Genomic DNA, 18,154 nt, shown 5'->3' on the forward strand with positions numbered 1-18,154 from the left:
CCTTTAGGGAGGTTCAAAGCACACTATTCCTGAACCATTGGGAAGAATGAAAAGTGGATTCAGGGTAAAAAGATTCGCTTTGAAAAATGATATGACTTTAAACTATGTAGATATCACAGCTTCAACAGAGTCCTGAAGGTAGGAATGTAAGAATATTTGGGACTACTAGTTGTTAAATTTGACTGAATCATGAAGCAATTAGGATGGATTGGAACCTGATTGAGGGGGCCTTTAATACTGAGCAAAATATTCTGCATTTTTGTTTGTATTTCCCAGTGTAGAAAACATTGTAGTTCAGTTGCTTATTTAAGTCCTGTTGGTTCTCTAAAATGACTAGAATTTCTACATTTAAATCAGGAGTCTTAATTCCTCCAGGGTGTGTGTTTTTGTTACTAAATTTTACTTTACTGCTGTCTTTAAGAAAAAAAAAAAGGCTAGGCTTTTTAGAAGAATGGCCATGCAGGAAATGTGCTTCTGAACTCAAGTTGGCTTAATGAAGGAATTTAGTCTTCATTCAGAGTCTGTCAAAAAAATTAATAAGCTAGTAAGACTTCCATAATTAGCATTAGACTAATTACAACCCTCTTTATACCTGGAGGGTTTCCCTTCCCTAGGGGTGTGCCTAGCCTCCTCCTTCCAGGTATGTAGGACTGTTCTCTATTTCTGCTTCACATCTCACCTCTGGTCCTCCTGAGTGCTTCCGTAGTGCTAGGCTGAGTCTCTCTCTCTCTCTCTCTCACTTGCTCTCTCTGTCTATATATATGTAAACGTAAATATGTATACATATATACATACATATATACGTATATATACATATGGATATCTTTCTATCAATGTATCACTGTCTCTCTCTCTCTGTCTCACTTTTTTTTTAATTGAGAAAATACCATATAGAGGGGTTACAATTACATGGGCAAGATCTGTCTCAGTCTTACTGGAACAATATTGAGCATCAGAAAAACAATTTACAGATGGTATTAAGCATAATCATCATCTATTTCCCCTAATATAACTACATTCTTTTTTGCATATCCTGATGCATATACTTCTAAAAGTTACCATGATAGCATTTATGATGTTTTGAATTCTGTTTTCATTTATTTTATCACAAATGCTTCTTCTCTTTTCTCTTAATTTTTAAATGATCATTTTGAATAACAATGTCACATCAAGTGACTAGAAGATTCTAGGACTTTTCAAACCATTCTTTGCATGTTGGACATTTAGATCACTTCCTTTTAAAAAAATTTAAAATTAGTATTGTGATCTGTGTGGTGAATCCCTTTTGAACTGTCTCCTTAAGATAGACTCTTAAGAGTAAAATTATGGGGGCACAATCATCTTTATGATTTCTGCTATATTTCTCTAGCTGCTGCTTGCAATAACTTGGTCCTACTACTAGTATGTAATGGAATGTTGTATTTAAACTAATATTGTCTGCTGAATGAGTTTTAGTGTTGAGAGCCTGGTGTATAGTCTGTTAGATTCTTAGCTGTATTTTTTCCCTTTCCTTGGTTATTCCCAGATCTTGAGTTTGGGTAGTATGGTAGTGTAGACATAAGAGTAGCATAGTTCTCTCATCAAGATGAGGATAATAATTTCTAAGGAATACTTTGTGTAATAATAGATAGGGTATAAATGAGGGTAACATGCAATCTTCTTGGCATATAGTAGGCATTTGCTGGGTGCATTCTCTTCTTTTAGTCTGAAGCATTTAATGATCCCTGGTGGCTTCAATGTGGTGGCAGCACTGTGACAGTCGTGAGTTCAATCATGCAGACTAAGAACCTGACATGGGTGTGACATAGCTTCTTAGCAGTGCAATAAGGGTAGTGGGTTTGAGCCCAGTTCCATTGGCAGCCTCATTGAGGTATTCTGCTCCTTGTCTGTTTCAGTCTGTGAGGTGCTGGTGTATGTACTCTTCCTGCAGGTTCAGGTTCCAAGCTGTTACTCACTCATAATCTGGCCTTGGGCATTCTCAGCAGTTGTTGATGTTCAAGTCTGGCCTATTCAGCATCTGTTTGCCAGGGCAGTGGGCTGTTATAAGCTTCTAAGGCTGAAACCTGTTTGGGAAAGACAAGAACCATACTAAACTAGATGCCATGTTGGTCATAGATTTGGGTATCAGAGTGCAGGAGGTTGGAACAGCCTTGGACTAATTTGATAATTCCTGACCTTCAATGACCTGAGTGTGGCACATCGCTGATCAATTTCCTGACTGTGGCACATATCTGACCAATTGCCTTTAATTACCATTAATTTCCTTTAATATCCAAAGGATAAGCAGAGGGAGGAGTGAGCTGTCTGTGCTTGGCCTCAGATAGGATGTCTGCCCAGAATGGTCCAGATTGAGGCCAAGTGGGAAGAGGAAGCACAGGCAAATGAAGCTGGACTGTGGAATAACCTTTCTTGCCAGTGAACAAAGGAAAGAAAATATATTTGAAGTTACTTAATGCTTATTGTGGACTAAATGCCTTACAGATATTATTTTATTCTCAAAATAAACTTATGTCTACATTAAAAATAACTGCTCTATGAATAAGGAGGATAAGCTCACTATAGGTAATTCAGCCACCTCCAGATCACATACTAGGTAAACAGTAGGCCTGTGATTTGAGCTTGAACTACTTGAAGATGTTCACTTATTTTCTCTTTAGTGAAGCCAAACTGAGGGTGTTTTCCCACATTTCTTTTGATGTATACTCTTTCTTCCTTGGATGAAAGATTTTGAAGTCTTCGAGTCAGCCTCTATTTTCCTGAGTTTTATGTCTTTCTTTCTTTCTGTCTTTCTCTCTCTCTCTCTTTCTCTCTCTCTCTCTTTCTCTCTTTCTTTCTTTCTTTTTTTCATGGGGCCTGAACTCTGGGCCTGGGCGCTGTCCCTTAGCTCTTCAGCTCAAGGCTAGCGCTCTACCACTTGAGCCACAGCACCACTTCCAGCTTTTTTCTGTTTGCTTATGTGGTGCTGAGGAATCGAACCCAGGGCCTCATGCATGCAAGGCAAACACTACCACTGAGCCACCTTCCCAACCCCTTTTCTTTCTTTCTTTCTTTCTTTCTTTCTTTCTTTCTTTCTTTCTTTCTTTCTTTCTTTCTTTCTTTCTTTCTTTCTTCCTTTCTCTCTCTCTCCTTCCTTCCTTCCTTCCTTCCTTCCTTCCTTCCTTCCTTCCTTCCTTCCTTCCTTCCTTCCTTCCTTCCCTCCCTCCCTCCCTCCCTCCCTCTCTCTCTCTCTCTCTCTCTTTCTTTTCTGAGCCACATTTCATTTCTAGCCTGAGCAAGATTTTTTAAAAATAAGTTTTTTATTGTGAAAATACTGTACAGAGGGGTTACAATTACATGAGCAAGGTAATGAGTACATTTCTTATCAAGCATTGTTGCCTCCTCCTTTGTTTTTCCCCTACCATCCCTTCCCTCCCATCTCCACAACTACACTACCTCCCTACCCCCCCCCCCCCCCCACACACACACCTAAATTGTAAAGTTCGTTTTTGAGCAAGATTTTATGTGAGATTTTTGGACCTAGCAGGTCTTTCTTTCACTACTGCATACACAGTGTGAAAATTGTGTTTTATACACTATCAGCTTGTGTTTTACACAGTATCTGCTTTGCCTTAAATACTGCCCTTCTTCACCATCTTGGAAAAAATCCAGGGATACCCCACTTGTACATGTCAGCACAGGGTGTGGGAAGAGGTTTGTTTGCTCATTGACAGTGAACATCTATCACAGCAGCTTTTCGCATTCTAAACCACACGTGGGCCACAGGCTGCACATTTCCAATGAACATGTGCTTTGATTTCCACCCAAAGTTGGAAGCCTGCAGATGTATTTAGTCACTTATTGGTTACAACTGGGGCTTCCCTAAAATTCTGAAGCAGCCTGGACATGGTGACTCACACCTGTAATCCTAGCTGCTCAGGAGGCTGAGATCTGAGGATCATGGTTCAAAGCCAACCTAGGCAGGAAAGTCTGTGAAACTCTTTATTTATTTATTTATTTATTTAGGGTCCGGTCATGGGGCCTGAACTCTGGGCCTGGGTGCTGTCCCTCAGCTCTTCAGCTCAAGGCTAGCACTCTACACTCTACCACTTGAGCCACAGCGCCACTTCTGGGTTTTTTCTTTTTGCGTATGTGGTGCTTAGGAATTGAACCCAGGGCCTCATGCATGCAAGGCAAGCGCTCTACTACTGAGCCACCTTCCCAGCCCCATCTGTGAAACGCTTATCTCCAATAAACCACTCAGGAAACTGGAAGTAGTGCTGTGGCTTAAGTGGTAGAGTGCTAGCTTTGAGCTGAAGAGCTGAGTGACAGTGCCCATTTCCAGAGTTCAAGCCCCACAACTGACCAAAAAAAAAAAAAATCTGAAGCAGTTCAAGTTGGGCACATTGGGTACCATTAGAAAAGCAGCTTGAGGGAAGTAAGTAGTTTTTGAGGGAACAAGAAAAAGATTAGTTAGAATACATGGAGGGTCTAGCACCATTTGTGTGAGTATGTATATGTTTATGTGTGTGTGAGCATGCATGCATGTGTGTGTGTGTGTGTGTGTGTGTGTGTGTGTGTGTACTCACACGCATGGGCATGTGCATGGTTGTATGAATTTGGGCAAGCCTCTTTTCCTCCTACACTCTTGGTTTCCCCACATATAGATTAGACTAGGTAATTCTTAATTCTTCCATATATCTAAGATTTTCTTCTCTAATTTTTGTTTAATGGGAATGATTAATACTTAAATGTGTACTGACTCTTGTCTCTAGAGTTCCTCAGTTTCATAGCCAATGTCACTAATCCCTAGCTGCTAACAACCTTGATGAAAGGGGAACGTGAGTTAATCTAGAAGTTCTAAGCTTCAGTACCACTTTGAACTGACTCTGACCCTATGTCCTGGCTGTGTTCTCTGCCTTTGTTTCTTGTCCCCAAGCCCTCCTATTCCAGGTTAGGTTATGGGACCTAGCATGATGCCCTTGCTCCTTCATGAAGGTTCCTTCAGAAGGGTGTCATGCTGTCTGTTCAAACCCTAGTGTTTCCAGAACATGCAATTTGAGAAGATGTTGGCCCTTATTCTGTGGTTGTGCTCTTATTGCCTGAGGCAGACCTGGGTGATACTGCCTTTTTGGAATCTTTGCCTATATTCCTCTCCATTGGCTCTTTGTGTGTTCAGTGTCCCATGTTTTCTGCATTCCTGGGTCTCTCTGACATTTATCTGACTATTAACTCTGAGGTCTTTCCTTTTTCATAGTCAATTCCATCCAGACCCTGAGTTCAAGCCCAAGGATTGGCACATTTGAAAAAAATTCATGATCTTTGCCCTTAAAGAACTTATAGGTACATGAGTAAAGATGTTTCTGTGCAGAGTATTAGAGGTAGATATTAGAGGTATTAGAGGTAGGTGCAAAAGGCCAAGGGAATAGTGAAGATAGATATCAAAAAGATATATATCTTTTTTTTTTGAAGATAATATCAAAAAGAAATTTGAACTGGGTTCTTTAAAATGAATAAGATTGCTGGGCGCTGATGGCTCATGCCTGTAATCCTAGCTACTCAGGAGGCTGAGATCTGAGGATCGTGGTTCAAAGCCAGCCCGGGCAGGAAAGTCTGTGAACATCTTATCTCCAGTAAGCCACCAGAAGACCAGAAGTGGTGCTGGGGCTCAAGTGGTAGAGCGCTCACCTTGAGCTGAAGAGCTGAGGGACAGCTCCCAGACCCAGAGTTCAAACCCTGCGACACTCTCTCTCTTTCTCTCTTTCTCTTTCTCTCTCTCTCTCTCTCTCTCTCACACACACACACACACACACACATACACACACACACAAAGATTGTAGCAAAGGCAGAAAGACATTCCATGTTGCTAGCACCTAGATCTGCTTTTAACTTCTGATGCAATTGGATGCCTCCACATTTTAATGGTTGAGCCTAGTTTTACTCTCTAGCTGTCAATCTAGCCTATCACATTACCTGGAAAACAATGTTCACTTACTTTTTCTTATTTGATCACAGTGTGATGCTGGGAAATAGGTCAGAAGACAAATGTTTATGCCCACTTTGTAATTGAGGAAACTGAGGCCTAGAGAGACAAGCTAGGAATTAGGAGATATTCCAAGGCAAGCAGCTTGATTGCCTGTGTGTCTGAGGGCCTACTCTGGGTTCAGTTGGCAGCTGTAGTCCTGAGTCATGTTCCTGGTTTAAATTCTGCCCACGTTTAGTTGTGGAGCACCAAGTCCCAGTATATGTGTGCACATGTGCACACACCCAACCATTGGAGCACGAGCAGGAACTGTGGAGATAAACAAGAGTTGAAGCAGTGATTGGGTAATTGTCAAGCCCAAGTGGCAGCAGCTCTCGTTTTGCTATAGGACTAAAACTGTTAGAGGATCAACCTGTGCACAAGGTCTAAGTGAAATCTGTCAGAATGAGTGGGAAAGAAGCTATTTTTAGTTTGCAGAGTCACTCACTCAGCTGTGTTAGCTGAGGTTTGAGCCAGTCCCCTACGCTTTCCACAGTGTTATTTCTGAAGGAGAAATACCACTTGAATGCTGTGTAAAACCCATTAATGAACCTGGAAGTTTCCAGGGCGTCTTTGTCCTGCAGCTCCCTCAGAAAGCTGCCTTTCCTAAATGACCTTCCTCCTTTCCTATATTTAATGCATTTCTAATTTTAAGTTTGTGTCAAGACTGTGGGACTTTGGTGCCCTAAATAACACAGAAATCTACCACCAGCAATCAGCTGAGTCCGGAGGGCCCTGACAGAATTGAACACAACCTGAAAAAGCATTCCCAAGTGGCAATCTGGTACGTATCCCAAGGCATCAGTGCTGTTCCTAGAGGAGCCTGAGGTCTTAAACCATGGGGCTTCAGCAGACCAAACCTTTCCTGTAACAAGGGTTTGTGCTATCCCCAAATGGGATAGCACTCTTTTAAATGTAGCAGTGCTCACACAAATAGTGTTCATCTCTTTTGCAGCTACTGGCATAGCAGGGGAAGAAATGATCCTAGTGGTGGAATGTATCTGTCCATGGCAACACTCAGAGGAGAGGAAAAACTACTAGATGGAACAGTTGTTGGAGAGAGACAATAAAAGATGTGATACAGAAAGCACTTAACTACTGCCTTTGATTTTCTTATTTATCATCTTGCTTTTCTCACTGAAATGTAAGATCCAGGAAAGCAAGGACCTTGTCTGTCTTGTTGAAAGCTGTGTTTTCAGTATCTAGAATATCCTCTGGCACCTTCTAGTTGCTTAGTGGAAGTTTACTGATCAAACAGAGGGGAAAAAAGTGAATGAATGAAACAAATAGTCTTCCCTCTAGTCTATGTTTCTTAAACACATGCCAGTTCAGAAAATGTTCCTGTGTTTTCAGGTATTGGGTCATCAGATGCTTTGCAGAGCCAGCATAGACAGACTCTGGTCTACTATTTTGCTCACAAAAGCCTGGCAATTCTTACAGAAGGTACTAATGATGAGGATCATAGTCCTCATTACTTCACAATTCACTCAGAACTTTAATGCATATTTACTTTGTTTTTCTTCTAACAGCTACTTAGGTGTGCTGGTCTCTCTCAGCATTGCTTGTGGGATGGGGGAAGCGAGAAAGAGTCTTAGTCCTGTCTTAGGAACTTGTGAGGTAGTAAGGAAATTTCAGGACAAGCAGAATGTGACAAAGGATATAGGGAATCCAAGGGTGAAAATATGTTTATTCCATCTCATGTCCTTGGGGAACCTTCTCTTTCTTGCATTTTCAGTCCCTGTGGTTTTGTTGGACTCTGCAAAGATGGGGTGGGGATGGTGACTGGAAAGGCTTCCTGAATTGGAAGTCTTACCATTAAATTAGTTCTCAAGGGACCTGATGTAAAGTAACGGGGGAATCTTGGCAAGAACTTGTATTTCAGAGGAAAGCAGAGGAAGAGCAGCAGCCAGGCAGAGACTAGTATTGACAAGGGAGGGAGAAAGTGCCATAGCAATGTCCTAGAAACTAAGGAAATTTCAACAGCGAGGTTGGAGAGATTGGGGGTAGAGAAGAGACCACTGGATTTGGTGATGGGGAGACTCTGGTGACCCTTTGGGAAATCAAGCGCCCAAGCAGGAACGTAGCATTTAGATGGGTGATGGCTTACTACAGGTGATCTGGCAGAAGATGTGGAAGCAAAAGAGAATGGAATAGGGCCTGGCTCAAGTTAGTGTTGTCAGCATGGAGAAGCCAGAGTATGTCAGAGGCTGAATGAAATGAGTAAGAAGTGAGAGGACAGAATATAAGCAGAATTTCATGAGGGATGTGGGTATTTAGAGCCAGGGTATCATGGAGACAAGAAATAGGATGGAGATCACTGTGAAAGGGTCAGTTCTAGCAGGAAAAGGTAAAGCAAAAGGAAATGTGCAAAGATACAAGAGAATATTCTTATGCAACCATCTCACATATCATCATGTTGTATGCTAGGTATATTATTTACATCATAAATGTTTTCTGTATCCTGTGGTTGGTGTGTGGTACAAGGCACTAAGAACTTTTACGTAAAAGTCAAAGTTGCTGTCCAATACTGCAATACATTATTTGCTAGTAATATTATGCCTATCTCTAAATCAAACTTTGAATTATTTGAGGGCAGGCCTGGTCTTATTTATCTTTGTACAAGTGGAACTGGCCTTGGTAGAAAATAAATAATCAGTAGTAAATATGCTGAAAAGAGTGTGCAGGCTCATGTTGCGTGGCTTAAATCTTCCTGGTTAGATTGACAGTGAAATTGTCTGCTGTTGTGAGGAGGTCCAGGAGGGCTCTGCTTACTCATTCTATAGTGGGTCATCCAGCATAGTCTAGTGGATGTTAGTCTAGAAAGGAGGAGGATAAAGATATCATTATTGGCTCTGAGTGGTGGGCAAGACGGTTGCATTCTAGTGGAGAGAAAACTTGTTCAGAGAGAAACCTGACACTAGCTCAGAGTCACATAGTACATGACAGAACAGGGACCTGACCTGGCTCTCAGACCCCTCATTCTTCTCACTAATGGTCTTCTTTGTCAAGCGTGCCCTCTCCAGACATTTGCTATCAAGATGTGACCTTGGGCTGTGGCTGTGGCTCTGGCTTGTACTGAATGGGAGTTGTGTGATGGCCTGATGGTCCTCCATGCTGTGGGACAGTGTTTGATGAGGAAAAGTAGCAAGGAAAGGACAGTCCTGGTAAGGACTGAGGTAGTGAAGTTAATTTATATGACAGACCATTGTGCTGGCTAGAGGGAGCTGTCTGAGTGGGCAGAGTCTTGAATGTGGAGCAGAACCTTTCTGTTCTGTACGTAACTTTGGATCAAAGCCTTTCTAATATGCCTTAGTTTTTTTTCATATATAAAGTGGATATAATAATATCTACTTTACCTTGGCCACAGGCCTTTGGAAAGATGCAAATGAAGACATCAGAGCTTTTGTAAACTGTCAAGTGTTATACAAAAGGAGTGTTACTGGGTTCAAGCCATTCTGCTTCAGATATAGGTTTTGTGCTAAGTGTGGATCAGAGATGCTCTTTTGTGTTAATCACTTGAGATAATTGGAGCAGCGTGGAGTTAGATCTCATGGCAAACTCTCGTTAGAATCAGACTTGAGTGGAATTAGTGGTCTAAATGCTTGGTAGTCCACGGTCAGTCTCCATGAGCTTCCAGCGTGTGGATTCTTGTCAATAGCCATCAGCATCCATTGTAAGGATGCTTGTGGTTTGTGTTCCAGCAGCAAAGGAAATTCATCAGCACTAATTTAAAGTCCAAGTGACCTTGTGTGTCATCACCATACTCTGTAGAAGTATGACTGCTCCAGGCCTTGCCCAGGGTCACCCTGGAGCTGACCATCTGTCTTTTGTTGCATTTGACCTTAAACACTGGGCTTTCCTAGGGTGAAAATAAATCACACAGAAGTGTAGAGTGGAAACAGAAGGCAGTGAGGGTTTAAAGGAGGCTGTAGTGACAGAAAGGCTGGGTCTGTAAAGACTGAGTGCACCTATGCATGAATTAGTTGGCCAGAAGACAAACTGCTTCCATTTCCATTACTGTTCTTCTAGCTTGGAACCCCACTTTCTGCATAATTATAGTGACAGTTCCTTAATTGCTAATCCCTTGTGTCTAGTTTGGCCTCACCCAGTTGCCCCTTCTTGTTTTCCAAAGTGATGACTAAAAATACAAATTTAACCATGCTATGCTCTTATTTCTTTCTTTCTTTTCTTTTTTTTTTTTTAGAGCCTTAGAAAATATAGAAAACAGGGATGTGTGCTTCACTGGTAAAGTGCTTGCCTGCATGCACCAAGGTCCTGGGTTTGATCCCTCACTCGACAAAAATTAAAACTTAAAAAAGGCAGGAAACATTTTTAGAAGAAACACTTATTTGACATATACTTACATGGAAGAAATGTTTGGGATTTGAGGTGAATATATTCTAGTCTCTGCTTACAAAGAGTGTGAGGAATATTTGACCCATAACTTCCCAGCCAGTACACAAAGAATGAAGTTATTAGAGTATAAGTCCTGGGATTGTTGGCCTTGTTCATCACAGTCTCCCCCTGCCTTGGTTAGTGTCTAACGAACAGTAGGTGCTCAGCAAATAATAGTTATGGGGACAAAAGTATACCCTTACTTTTTAATGCTTTCTATTCTGGATGAAGTAAAAAATCTCTGGTTTAGCATAAGAAGATCTTGATTCAAACTCCGTCAAATATCTAGTCTCATCTTCTGTGAGTCTCTCCTTGTATTGTATAACCCATTAATTCCAGTGTTCCAGTGAACACTTCATGTTGTTTGATACTTCTGAGTCTTTCCCCATGCTGACTCAGCTTCCCTTTGCCCTTCACTGCTGGAGCAACACTACCCATGTTTATTTGTATCTTTGTATTCCTGCCACCCAGCCTGACAAGCATGTCTCATTCTCTGTTGAGTTTTTCTTTGCTTGGTGTCATTACTCACTTCCTGATATGTCCCTGCAGCTCCTTTCCACCTATTTCTAACTCTGTTGTCCTTGGTTCCTGTTGAGAGTTTGGTCTAGAATTTGTTGGAATGATGACAACCAGGTTTCAAGCTGTAATAAACCTTGGCCTCCTTTTGCTTTTACTAAATACTTTCTCCCTGCTCCATTGGATCTATCCAGGAAGCTAGGCCTATCAGAAATCCTATCTGGACAGAGTCTGTATTTTTCTAGTCTCATTTCTAGGGATTTGATCCTCAGTCTTGGATCCTGGGTTACCATTTGGGCACTTGTTCTGACCAATGAGTTCTCCAATATCTCACTATCTTTTTGATTCCTACGGTTGCTGCTGCTTGGAGCTTCCTACTTAGAGGCCTTCTAGTCAGTAGAACCACTTTGTTGTTGGCATTAGCCTGAATCAAGCCTCTCTTTGCCAGGATTTTTGGGTACTTTTTATTGGATGATTGCTGTAGGAATCAGCTCTGTATTCATTCCTTTTCCCAAAACATTATTCCCATGTAGTTCCAGTTTCTTTGCCTGCAATGTCCTGAGTCACTGCCTTATGAGGCACCCCTTGAGGTAACTAAAGAGAAAATATTATCACTTCTAAGGAAGCAATACGAGGCTCTTCACTTGAGATGCAGTCTTCTGAGCCTGAAGGACCCTAGGCCAGTGGGTCAAGGGGCTCCTGAATTGTGATTAGAAGGGAGAGTCTTCACTTTATGTGGTTACATAAGTCCCTCTGTGCTGCAGTGGTTCTCTCTGTGGGAGCACTGTGAGCAGTGGTGGCTACCTCCTGCAGCTGCAGATTGCTGTTTGGAAGAGAGCCTTTCTTTCTAAGTGTCTTATATCATCCAAGGTAGGGGGGGAGTGACTATGGGTAGCAGAAATGAAAGCAATTAGAGCTACCTTTGCAAAAAGAGCAGCTGCTACAACAATCCCAATGCTTCTGGACTTTCAGAGGGGCCAGATGTCTAAGGAGATAGTAAAGCAGAGGAAGAGTAGGGCCACACAGGTGCAGGGAGACCACTTGGTGCTTTCATGGAATCCTTTCATGTATCACTTTAGGAAGCCCAGCTGGCCTGGGAAGGTTGCTCATGGTTGCTGAACAAAATATATGTGTCATTGTAGTCAGCACTCCCTAGATTGGATGAGGAAAGTATCTCACTTTAAAAAGGCAAGTTTGTTGGTCTTGAGCATCTTCTCTGTGGCTTTATTTCCTTGAAGCTCCTCCTAAGTAATATTTCTTACTAATAGTGAGTATGCACCCTGTTTGAGGATGTGGGTCAAAGGACAAAGGAAAGACTTGACAGAATCTTTGCACTGTGGCTTGATCTTGGGTAAGTGGTTTCACTTCATCAGTGTATGACATCAGATGGATGTCATAAAACTAAGTTTCATTCTCCAGGTTATTGTCAAATGGTATCATGAATGTGAGAGCATTTTATAAACTATGATGCAATTAACAAGTGTACATTTTGTTAGATTTCCTCTGTGGGCTTTCAGGAAACCTTAATTTCTTGTAGTTCCTTGGAAATCATTAACGGTTATCACAGATCTGGAGTTGGATGTGAATCATTTCCATGATATTTGTGTTCTTTATCCATTGGTCACTACTGATACTCACTGGGTACATTCATTCCATAAGGAACTTGGTCATGGAATGTTGCAATAGGAAGGGTACTGGGCTCTAAAGCTCTATCTAATCTGAAGAAGGATTGGAGAAGCCTGTCATAGGTCAGCTGTGTTGGTTGCTGTTTGTGATATATTAGTTCTGGAAGGAGCGGACTATGACTGGTAGGATAAATCCTCTACAGGAAAGAGGATATAAAGATGGGACTGGGTATTGGTTTCCCAGGTTGGAGGGTAAGAGGTGACTGATGTGTTGCTTGCCCCACTTTCAACCCATCTAGAAGTCTAGATGGTGCCAGAAGAGGCAGAGCCTGGATTCTTCCCCTCTTGGCACAGACTAGAAGGTAAGCAGAATCACCCATAGGTTTTCCTTCCTTAGAAACTACTGCTAAGCGGGGGGACCCGTGGCGCATGCCTGTAATTCTAGCTACTCAGGAGGCTGAGAGCTGAGGTTTGGGGTTTAAAGCCAGCCCAAGCAGGGAAGTCTGTGAGACTCTTATCTCCAATAAACCACTTTGAAAACTGGAAGTGGCGCTGTGGCTCAAGTGGTAGAGCGTTAGCCTTGAGCTGGAGAGCTGAGGGACAGCGCCTAGGCCTAGAGTTCAAGATCCATGACTGACAAAAAGAAAAAGAAAAAAGAAAAAAAAAGAAAAAGAAACTACTGCTAGAAAGTCAGAACAGTAAAAAGTCCCTTTGGAGAATTAAATGGTATTTTAATTCCTCATTTTTTTCTTGAGCTTTGTCTTACTTCCATTCATAGCAGTAACAGAATGACTTTTAGAGTTTCTCAGTCCCATTTCCAATTTGTGTCATTTTTTTTTATAAGTCTCAAATGGGAGCTTGCCTAGTTGAATCTTTTCTGGATTTTAGTTGCCAGTTCAAATGTAAGCTACTTGACAACAGTTATCATATTTTTATATGGTTGCATCTAAAATCTAAGCCAGTGGGTGGGATTCAGATTAATTATTGGAAATCTCTGCACACTTATGAGTTTGCATCTCTGATTAGTATTTGATTACATTTCATCATCTGCTTTTCTTCTATGTGGTAGTTTTCCAGGGGAAACTATATGGGTGCTACAGAGTGAGCACTGTGTCTCATGAATGTTTGAATATTATATCTATCAAGCAGAAGTGAGGGTCCATGTCACATGTAGACACTTGGAAAACCTTGGGGACTTAAGCTCTAACTACTGTGAAGAAGACTTGTCATGGAACAGCCATGCTGGTTGCTAACAGAGTTTTAATGTATTAGTTCTGGAGGAAGAGAAACCAAAAAAGAACACTGACTTCTTCACTAGTCTCAGCATGAGGGTCATAGAAATATAAGCATCTTTTCCAATTTGCTTTGCTTCATTCCTCGGGTACCTATTTAAGTGTACAAGCAAACTGGCACACAAGTGGTATATTTCCCTTTGCACCCAAGGTGAAATTTCTGCTGCTTCATGGGGACTTGTGGGAATAGTTCCATTGTTACTGTTGTACACTGCATTTATCATTCTGCTCTCTTGGCACATTTTACCAAGCTGCATAATTTCCTGGTTCCTTCCCACACTTACCAGCTCCATGGTGATGATGCATCTGGTGGCCACAGGCTCCCCAACCAGGTTTGCAGTGTGCTGGAAAGAGCAGTGTATTAGTTAATAACGATAGCAGGTAGCAGTCCCTGTGTCTGGATGAGTGTCAGTTTCCCTGCTCAGCAATTCTGGACACCATCATCTCTTTAATTCTCATGACCATGCAGCTGAATTGGGATTAGTATTTCTCAGTTTGCAGCTGAAGAGACTGAACCTTGATTGAGTCATCACTTATCCAAGGTCACATGGCTAAGTAAGTGACAGATGCTATTGAAACCCATATCCTACTGTAAAGCCAAATGCTTTTAAACAGGATTCCCCTTTGAACTCTAATGTTAACTCTTTGGGAAGTGGGGCCACAGATTTCTCTTCCCTGGGCTTCAGTGTTCTAATCTGTATAATAAAAAGCAGTACCAGAGTTTTTCCAAAGTTCTAAGGCCAATGCTATTCTTGTTTGGCTAGAGCTCATATCTATGTAGGGACTTGTTTCTTTTCAGTTGTGAATATTTTTATTTTGTTTTGTTTTATGGTGATGGGCTAGCTGCTAAGTGTTAATTCCATAGCACTCACATTAATGTCAGACATTACAAGAACACATAGTATAACATACTATCAGTCCTGACCAGTTGAACTGTCTTTGATGATGAAAGTAGAACATATCCAAGATAGTAGCTGATAGCCACATGTGGCTATCTATTTATGTTACTAAGGAAAGGTATTTCTAATTTTAGCTGATTTTAATTCATTTTATTGTCAGTGGCCACATGTGAGTAGGAGCTACCACAATGAACAGTGCAAATATAGATAGTATAATGATACAAAATATATAGAATATTGATTCTCTTATTCCCATCTTTTCTTTGTCTTCTGTGTTGCAAAGGTGGTTTATGATATCAGATGAAGTTGCATTTGTATTGTATGTTTGGCTTTCAGCATGCTACATTATTACATTCCATCTTCCTACCTTCCCTCCCTCCTCCATCCCCTGCTTTTGAGGCATATGGTAGAGCAGTGTGTATTTGTCAGATAAGGAAATCAAAACACAGAGAAGTTAAATATAGTAGTAGGGGTTGAGAAGATACTTATTGCATGAGTAAGTGACTTATCGCTACTCCATTTTTGGAGCAGTAGAACTAGGACTGGAAACTTACATCTTTTGATTTTCAGCCAAAGTTTCCTGTAGTTTTTCTGTCACTGATGTGCCAAGTGTTGAATAGAGAGATACTTCTTACTATGTAATTCTTTTAAAGTTAGGCAGGGGACTAGTTGTATACCTTTCCGCCTTATTTGATCTTTAAATCCTATGTAGACATCTTAGTTACAATAATAAAATTTTATGAAATGTTTTATGAAATGTTACAAGACCACCTAATGGAACAGTTCTCATTTTCTAGATGTTAGAACTATCATGCTAGTCAAGCAAAGAGTTGGGATTTTCATGGAGGATCTATGAACAGAAGGGACTGAAACCTGTCTCCATTTCTGATAATGGTGGAAAAAAAAAAAGTCACCTGAAAGAACTGATTTAAAGCAGAACTATGATTCAAAGCAGGCATGTTGTTCACAGGTATCAAGATCTTGAAAGTTAAGGAAAAGCTGAGAGCTGTTTGGAACTGAAGAATTCTAAAGAGACATGATAACTAAATGAACTGTCCAGTACATCCATACTGAAGCCTTTCATTGTAAAGAATGAAAGAATTTTCCCCCCAAGTAGTTTTGGTCCCCTGTTAGTTAAATCTTCAGAACCCTTGGATAAGATACCTTGTAGAACCTAAGTGGAACCTGAAGCTTCATTGGGAGTTACATGCCAGTGATAACTTTTCAATTTTGACATCCCCCCCCCCCCCCGCCCCACCACTATGTTATATCAACAACAAGAACAACCACAGAATTTAAAAGGTGGGCAAATGACTCAAATAGAAATGTCTCTAAAGATGTTATGCAAATGGCCAATAGCCAAAGAAACATATGCTTAATATCACTAATCATTAGAGAAATAAAACTACAATGGAATACCATGTAACACTTATTAGAATGACTATTATAAAAAATAGAAACAGAAAGGCAGGCTGGGTATGGTAGCTCATGACTGTAATCCCAGTTACTTGGGAAGTTGAGATGAGAGGAGGATTTCAGTTCAAGGCCACCCCAGGTAAAAAGTTAGCAAGGCTCTCTCAGAAAAAAAAGGGGGGGGGGCAGGGGGGATGTGGTGCACACCTGCCATTCTGACTAGAGTGAGATGGAATCCCAAGACTGATCACTGTCTTTCAAAGAGATGAATGTATATGATTGGCAGAGAGAGGGAAAGTGATGTTGTTCAAAGAAGTTGTTACCTGGCATTCAATATGTAAATGGTCCTGCTAATAGTATTAAGATTCCTGCTAATAGTATTAAGTACAAGCACATTAATGTGTCCGTTTTATACATGGAGACTCGAACTCAACGATGCTAAGCACCTGACTCAAGTCTGCACAACTGAGCAGTAGTAGAACTGGGCTGCCACCCAGATATCTTGACTTGGAATGTTCATTGGCCTTACTGCTATCACAGGTGGCCTTGTTAGCATCCTGGGATATTGGTATCTTGGCCATGAGGAAGGAAATGCTGATGGTACAGGTTGGCTTGGAGTTTCCTTTGTCACCTTTTTATGGTTTGAAAAATGCTTTTCCTACTTCCTATTGGAATGGACTTGTTTGGGTTGCTAAACCCCTTGCTTTGGTAGACTGGAAGCGGGAAGGAAAATGCATTGACTGTTTTATTAAGAAAGATTTTTTGGAGCTCTTCTATAGTAAACAATTTTATCTCAAAAGTAAAATGAATAATTCAACCTAAAGTAAAAGAAAAACAAAAGCTCCCTTTTGCCAAATATTGCTGAGAATCTCCCATCCTGGTTGCACATCCTGGTGATGTATGAGCATGAGGTACAAATTGAGAATGGGAGTGACAACACCACCTCCAAAGGGGTTTTCTCCAGGGGAATGGCCAGGTCTAGAATAGAACAGCCATCTGCTGCCAGATGGACAAGGGCTCCACTGAGCTATGGATTTCGCCCAGAGGCTGGCCTCTTTTTACTGTGCTTGCACTTTTGGAATATCCTTCATGTCTTTGTTCCCTGCTGGTGCACAGATTCTCCCTGTCCCCGCAAGGCTGCCCCAGTCCATCGGGAGTCACATGGTCTGTGATGCTTGTGCACACCTGGATGATCCAGAGGAAGGCAGGCTGCACACTGTATTCATGCAGTGAGGTGGCACCTCGGCTTCTCTGAGAGGAAACGCCCAAATTAATTCACCGTTGTTAGCAGCCCTCCCAGCTGACAAGGCTCGGTAGGCAGTTCAGAGTGTTCTAGCACAAGGGGTGGGGCTGAGGAGAGGTGGTTCTTCTGTCCAGGCTCAGTTCTCTTGCCTGATTTACCTTGGTACTTCATTATCTTGGATTACCGACAGGCTAGGGAGGGAGGTGGAGAGAGAGAAGTGGGTGGATAGAATTCAGAACAATGAAGTCCACTTTCCTTTTTAAATTAGAAAGAAAAAAAAACACCTGTCTCCAAGTTTGTCATCTAGCTTGTTTACTATTAAAATATACTCTTCTATTTCCTCTCCCCTACGCTTCCTTTTTCTTCCTTGTGTCCCTGCTGATCTTCTATATATTTTTTTTTTTCCTCTTCAGAGGGTATGGAAATTTGTCATGCTAGGAGAAATACAGCATACCAGATTCCAGCTCTTCTTCCCCACGTAATAGTCATTCTTCTGTCCCAGAACGTAGCCTTGAATCCTCCAGCATTGTCACATTTGTTATTCTCTCTCCCACAACAGTTTACTGTCTGATGAAAGCCAGTCTACAGCCACACTAAGGAGGACCAAGAACCCAAGGCAGAAATTGGTTAGCTTTCCCTAACATACTTCAGTCTCTTCTATTCCTGGGAATTATCCCTGCTGCCTTCTCTGGTGAGCACTATGGACAATCACAACTTTGCTCATGCATCTACTTACCATTAGTTGTACTTGTCATTTCCTTTATTACCCAATA

The 18,154-nt window shown here is 41.4% G+C and overlaps 1 protein-coding gene across 4 annotated transcripts in view; it reads left to right on the forward strand.

Annotated features, from left to right (window-relative positions):
* Positions 1-18,154, forward strand: part of Sergef (secretion regulating guanine nucleotide exchange factor) — a 218,975-nt gene that overhangs the window by 54,773 nt on the left and 146,048 nt on the right. The window lies entirely within an intron of this gene.

The sequence above is a fragment of the Dipodomys spectabilis genome, unplaced genomic scaffold (genome assembly GCF_019054845.1).
Source record: "Dipodomys spectabilis isolate Male_0828 unplaced genomic scaffold, ASM1905484v1 ptg000145l, whole genome shotgun sequence".
Taxonomy (NCBI): domain Eukaryota; kingdom Metazoa; phylum Chordata; class Mammalia; order Rodentia; family Heteromyidae; genus Dipodomys; species Dipodomys spectabilis.